The sequence below is a fragment of the Coenobita brevimanus genome, chromosome 116 (genome assembly GCF_032717465.1).
Source record: "Coenobita brevimanus isolate Jiangsu-jjx chromosome 116, ASM3271746v2, whole genome shotgun sequence".
NCBI lineage: Eukaryota > Metazoa > Arthropoda > Malacostraca > Decapoda > Coenobitidae > Coenobita > Coenobita brevimanus.
The window spans coordinates 26,460,434-26,466,573 of NC_137069.1; positions in this window are offsets into that span (position 1 = coordinate 26,460,434).

Here is a 6,140-nt window from a genome sequence, read left to right on the forward strand (position 1 = left end):
CGGTTTATTTTTGCTTGTCAGGTAGTGGAGATGATTTTATTTCCTGGATGAGCGGGAAGTTAGAAGCTGCCAAAACCAACGTGTGTGTGTGTGTGTGTGTGTCCTACTGTAGTGCACTAAGGTTTCTTCAAACCTTTTCCTGAGAGATTTATTTTGCATGTTAAGTACTGATACACCACCATCCTCCTCTGTGGGATAGGCAGGTAGTTGATGGTTGTTTATGTAACCAGACAATTGAGCTTCACGGTTATGTCGGTGCCACCACGTGAAGACTGCTCTCTCCAGCACCGTCAGTAATACTAAAGATATTAAGGTACAGAATACATGGCTAAGCAGGAGATGCGACGGCACTTCCTTTAACACTTATAATAGAGACATACATTTCAGGACACAATTGACTAAGCCACACACACACACACACACACACACACACACATTCACAGAATTTTTTATATACAGCATTTAAATCTTGTCCTCTAAGCTCATTTTCCCAATCAACTTCTAAGAAATACTTCTTTAGGTCTTGATAATTTCCCTTTTTATAGTTTAGGCTCTTTTTGTAACTTTCATTGCTGCTCACTATGTCATATGCTATCCTGAAGTTGTAATTTAGTACTGCATGATCGCTTTTGCCGAATGGAGGGTGATATATTAAACTGTCAATATCATTTTCTTGCCTAGTAAATATTAGATCTAGCACTGAAGGTACATCGAGTCCTCTTTTTCTGATGGTTTCCCTCACATGTTGCGTTAGGAAAAACTCTTGCACGAGATCCAGGAGCTTTTGGTCCCAACAGCTTTCTTGGCTAATTATATCCAGAGTATTCCAATTTATATTTGTATTAAAATCTCCAGTTAGTATAATAGACAAAATCCACTCAACTACCGACCAGTATCACTGATCAGTGTTGTAAGCAAGGTATTAGAAAAGCTTATAAGAAAAGCTTGGGTAAATCATCTAGAAGAACACAGTATGATAACAGAAAGACAGTTTGGTTTCAGAAAAGGAAAGTCATGTGTAACTAATCTGTTGAGCTACTATGACAGAGTAACAAACACAATACAGGAAAGAGAAGGATGGGTGGACAGTATCTATTTAGATTTCAAGAAAGCTTTTGACACAGTACCACACCAAAGACTTCTATGGAAACTGTACCATCAAGGAGGAATTCGAGGCAAACTGTTTTGTTGGATGCAAGATTTTCTCATAAAAAGAGAAATGAGAACAGTACTAAGAGGAAACTACTCATCATGGAAAGAATTGACTAGTGGAGCACCACAGGGTTCAGTGCTGGCACCAATCATGTTTTTAGTGTATATAAATGATATAAACAGTAACACTGGAAATGAGAGCTATCTGAATATGTTTGCAGATGATGCAAAAATACAAAGGAGAATTACTAACACAGACTCTTGTAAAGAGCTACAAGAAGAATTAAATAAACTTCATGAATGGAGTAATACATGGCAAATGGAATTCAATGTGGACAAATGTCATGTAATCAAGTTTGGTAAAAGTGGAAAAAGACCTGATTGGGATTAGGAAATAAAACCCTACACACATCAGAAAGAGAGAAGGACCTAGGTGTGTTTATCAATAACAGACTATCTCCGGCTGACCACATCAGCGAGAAGGTACGGAACATGTATACACTGCTTGCAAATATGAGATTAGCATTCACATACATAAATGAAGACATGCTAAGAAGGATAATAACATCATTCATTAGACCAACCCTGGAATATGCATCAGTAGTCTGGAGTCCTCATCTCAAAAAACACATGGACAAGATTGAAAAAGTTCAAAGGGCCGCTACAAGATGGATACCAAGCTTAAGGGACCTAAGCTACGAAGAAAGACTAAATAAACTGAGTCTACCAACACTACAGGAGAGAAGGAAAAGAGATGACATGATAATGCTATATAAGTGTATATCAGGGAAGGAGAAAATAGACATAAATGATTACTTAACATATGGAGAAGCATCAGCAAGAGAACACTGCAAAAAACTGCATAAGAAGAGAGGTGATAAAGACGTAAGGAAATTCAGTTTCCCAAACAGAGCAATTGATCAATGGAATGCACTACCGAATGAAATAGTGTGTGCCAAAACAATTCACAAATTTAAGGATATGTACGATAAATATGGTTTAAGACATGGGACAGTACGAGCTTGACTCATTCCTGTAAAGATACAATTAGGTAAGCACAATTAGGTAAGTACACACACACACACGCATCAATCAAAATTTCAGCTAACTACACCGGGGGGAGCAACTGATACAGAGAACAATAATCAATACAATATACAGTATAGTATTTTCTTCATCCTACTCCCCTAGTCAAACCTATGGACAGATGCATTATTATTGGTGATAAGTCTGATGTGAGAAATACAGGGCTTGTGTGTGTGTGTGTGTGTGTGTGTGTGTGTGTGTGTGTGTGTGTGTGTGTGTGTGTGTGTGTGTGTGTGTGTGTGTGTTTTAATGGTGACTTAATAAAGAAACACGGGCTTTCACAAATAACATGAAAGGTATATTTTTTTGTTTAGTTCGGTCTCTCTCTCTCTCTCTCTCTCTCTCTCTCTCTCTCTCTCATGAATCTCCTGGATCTAACTACGTCTTATAATTCTTCTCAAACACAATCACCACTACCACTAACACAACCACCATTACTACCACCACCACCATCATTACCACAACTACAAGCAACAGAGACCTACCACTATCACAGCAATGATATTTTTACCAAACGCTACCACAGACAAAACTACCACCATCACTGCTAACACTACCATCATCACTACCACCACCACTACCACTTTAACTACCACAGCTACTAACACGACTACCACCATCACTCCCACTGCCACAACTGCAAGTAATATAGTAACCACTGCCACTGCCACAACTGATACACTACCACAACTCTGACCATCACTACCACAATCACTAACACGCCGACAATTTCAACAGGCACAACTACTACCACATCGTCACTACCACAACAACAAGCAACAAAGCCACCACCATTACCACAATCACCAGCACCACTATCACAGTCATTGCCACAACTACCACTACCATTACCACAAAGTACAAACACCACAACTACAACGGCGACTACGATCACTACCACTACTACCATCATCACTGCCACCATCACTACCATAACACCATCACCGGTACCCCAGCAAAGATATGAGTACCTGTCACATCTATAAGCAAAATCAAACTATCACCACTATTACTACCACTAACATACCACGACACTACTACCACTAACACTAACACTACCATCGCTACCACAACTGCAAGCAACGGAGCCACCACGACGACTACCACCAACAGTATCACCACCACTAACCCCACTATCACCAACACCACTACCATTCCACAAGCACTGAGACAACTAAAAAGTACCATAACTACCACAGAACCACCTCGGCTACTTCAACACTCACCATCATAACCAGTACTACCCCCACCACTGCCACCACCACCAGTACTACCCCAACCCCTACCACCACTACTACTACCACATCTACCACCATCACTACTACTACCACTACTACCACCACCCAACAGTGCACTCTCGCTACATTGATCAGGAATACCGCTCAGCACAGCACCAGTTACCCCGTCAGATAATTTCCGTCCCTTGTCAACTGCTTCCATCCCTCTCTGCTAGTCCCATCGGCGTCTCTGCGGCTTCGACTAGTCAGGAAGAGAGTGGCTAGTCATTTCAGGGTCAAAAATAGCTACAACCACCCATTTTCCCTGTCTATTTGGCCCTAGATAGATCACATAGGAGGCTTGGGGTATTTCGAAGCTTCACAGGAAACGAAACACTGCTTCGAAACAGATTATAGGGGATACTTGTGAAATGTCAGTGCATGGAATCGAAGGCAGGCTACTCTTGACATAACCATCGCCATTCCTGGGCCATGAAGTTCTGTTCCTCGCCTCTCCACTCCATGCCGAAGCTGTGATTACCTAAAACTAACCCTCCCGTGACTGTGGAAGTCGGTGTTGCACTCGCGGGCTCTAACACCTCTTCCTTAGTTGTTTATTTTTAGATATGGCTGGTTAATATCCCATTGCATGTTATATATCTAAAGTGAGGCGATATCAGAAGCACTGAGTAACACAGAGGAGGACAGTAAGGTGTTATAAGCAAAATAAATAGCTTAAGAATAGGTGTTACGGAGCTCCCTTACTCAACGAGAATGCGGGCCTAGATGGCATAGGAGGCTCCGTAGCACCTCTTCCTTAGCGATTTAGTTTGGATCCTTCACCTTAACATATTCTTGTGTGCTGTTTCAATTTGATATTGACCTAATTCTCATTAGTAACATAAAGAGGACACTGAGTGTAATGTGCTGAGTAAATCGCTAAGAAGAGGTGTTAGGGTGCTTCCTCAACCGACGAGAATACAAGTAATGAACACGACAGCTTTAAACCAATCTAGTGACTCCCTAACACCTCCTAAGCGATTTAATGTGCTTATTACTCCTTGCTATCCTCTTCAGTGTCATTTAAATCATTCAAATTAATATCACCATACTGAGCACAGGCAACATACAAATTGATATTAACCAGTCGTATAAAAAAATAAGTCGCTAAGGAAGAGGTGTTAGGGCATGAACACGACAGCTTTAAGCCAACCTAGCAAATAGTGTCGTACGCCTTCATTTTTTTTATTTTATATTATTAGTTCATTAATTTATTGATGGTAAAATTCTGATACTTGATTGATTTAATTAGAGACACTTGCAGGTCACAGAGGAGACCGAAGCACCGTTTTCTTAGCGATTTATTTTGCTGATTGTATCTTAACATTGTCTTGTATGTATTATTTTGTATCAACATGAAGAGCATGTTGAGACATACAGAATATGTCGCTAAGAATGATTTGTCACGGAATTCCAAAATCACAAATTACGATGAATATTGCAGTGAGAAATTAGACCATATAATTATTTCCATTATTAATCACGGATAATGAGAGATCGAGTAGGAGGGTGTGTGTGAGTGAGGTGGAGGAGGAGAGGGGGTGAGATGGAGGGGGAGGGGGAATGAGAAGGAGGGAAAGTGAGATGGTGGAGGAGATGGTGAGGAGGAAACCGAGGATGAGGTGAATGAATGGGACGGAGAGGTATGTAAATAGGGATGGCATGAATTGCAGGGAGGGCAGCCTGATGACGGGACACAGGCTGACATGGAGGTAACCTGTTCATGGCCACCCCTCCAGGATTAAGGCATCTGGCTGGCCTATAAATAAAGAACCAGAGTAGATAATGTTACAGATATTTGTTTACTGTAAATATGTTACAAAATATATATCACGCAATACCCCTGGGGCCGTATATCTGACGCCTTTGAGTTCGTAATGCCTCCTTGTCAGTGATTTATTTTGCACATTATACCTTAAGAGTCTAGTACCGGGTTTGCGGAAGAGATGCAAGTAAACTGAAAATGACTAACTGAGGTAAAGAGACAAATGAACTATACTCTTTTTGCCCTAACTTGGCCCAAAATAACCATAGCTCCAGTTTGAATGCTGACTTATACAGAATGCCATCTTACCCTTTAGAGTTAGTATTGAAGATGAGCCATTGCTACAAGTGGTAAGGCTGGGTGGGAGAGAGACACAGGTTAGAGCTTGAAGTCTTTATTTTCTCAAACGTTTTGGGCTACACACACCGCGCTCACTGAAGATAGGCTGAGAGAAAGAGACGGGTTAGAGCTTGAATACTTTATTTTCTCTAACGTTTCGGGCTACAAAGAGAATTCCCTGAAGACTGGGGGGGAGAGAAACACAGGTTAGAGCTTGACTTCTTTATTTTCTCTAATGTCTGGGGCTACACAGAACCCAGACTCCATTAAGATGGGTTCTGTGTAGCCCGAAACGTTAGAGAAAATAAAGAATTCAAGCTCTAACCTGTGTCTGTCTCCCACCCAACCTTTCCAATAGTTTGCCTACTCTTTTCACTTTAACTTGGCGTAGATTTTCGTCCTTTTCAGGTGTATTTCATGTAACTCAGTGGCAGACTAGGGCAGTACTACGGCTCTACTGCCTCTCCATTGCGCTTCTTCGTGACTATACCTCTTTCCCCTCTGACATGGCCTAAAATTGT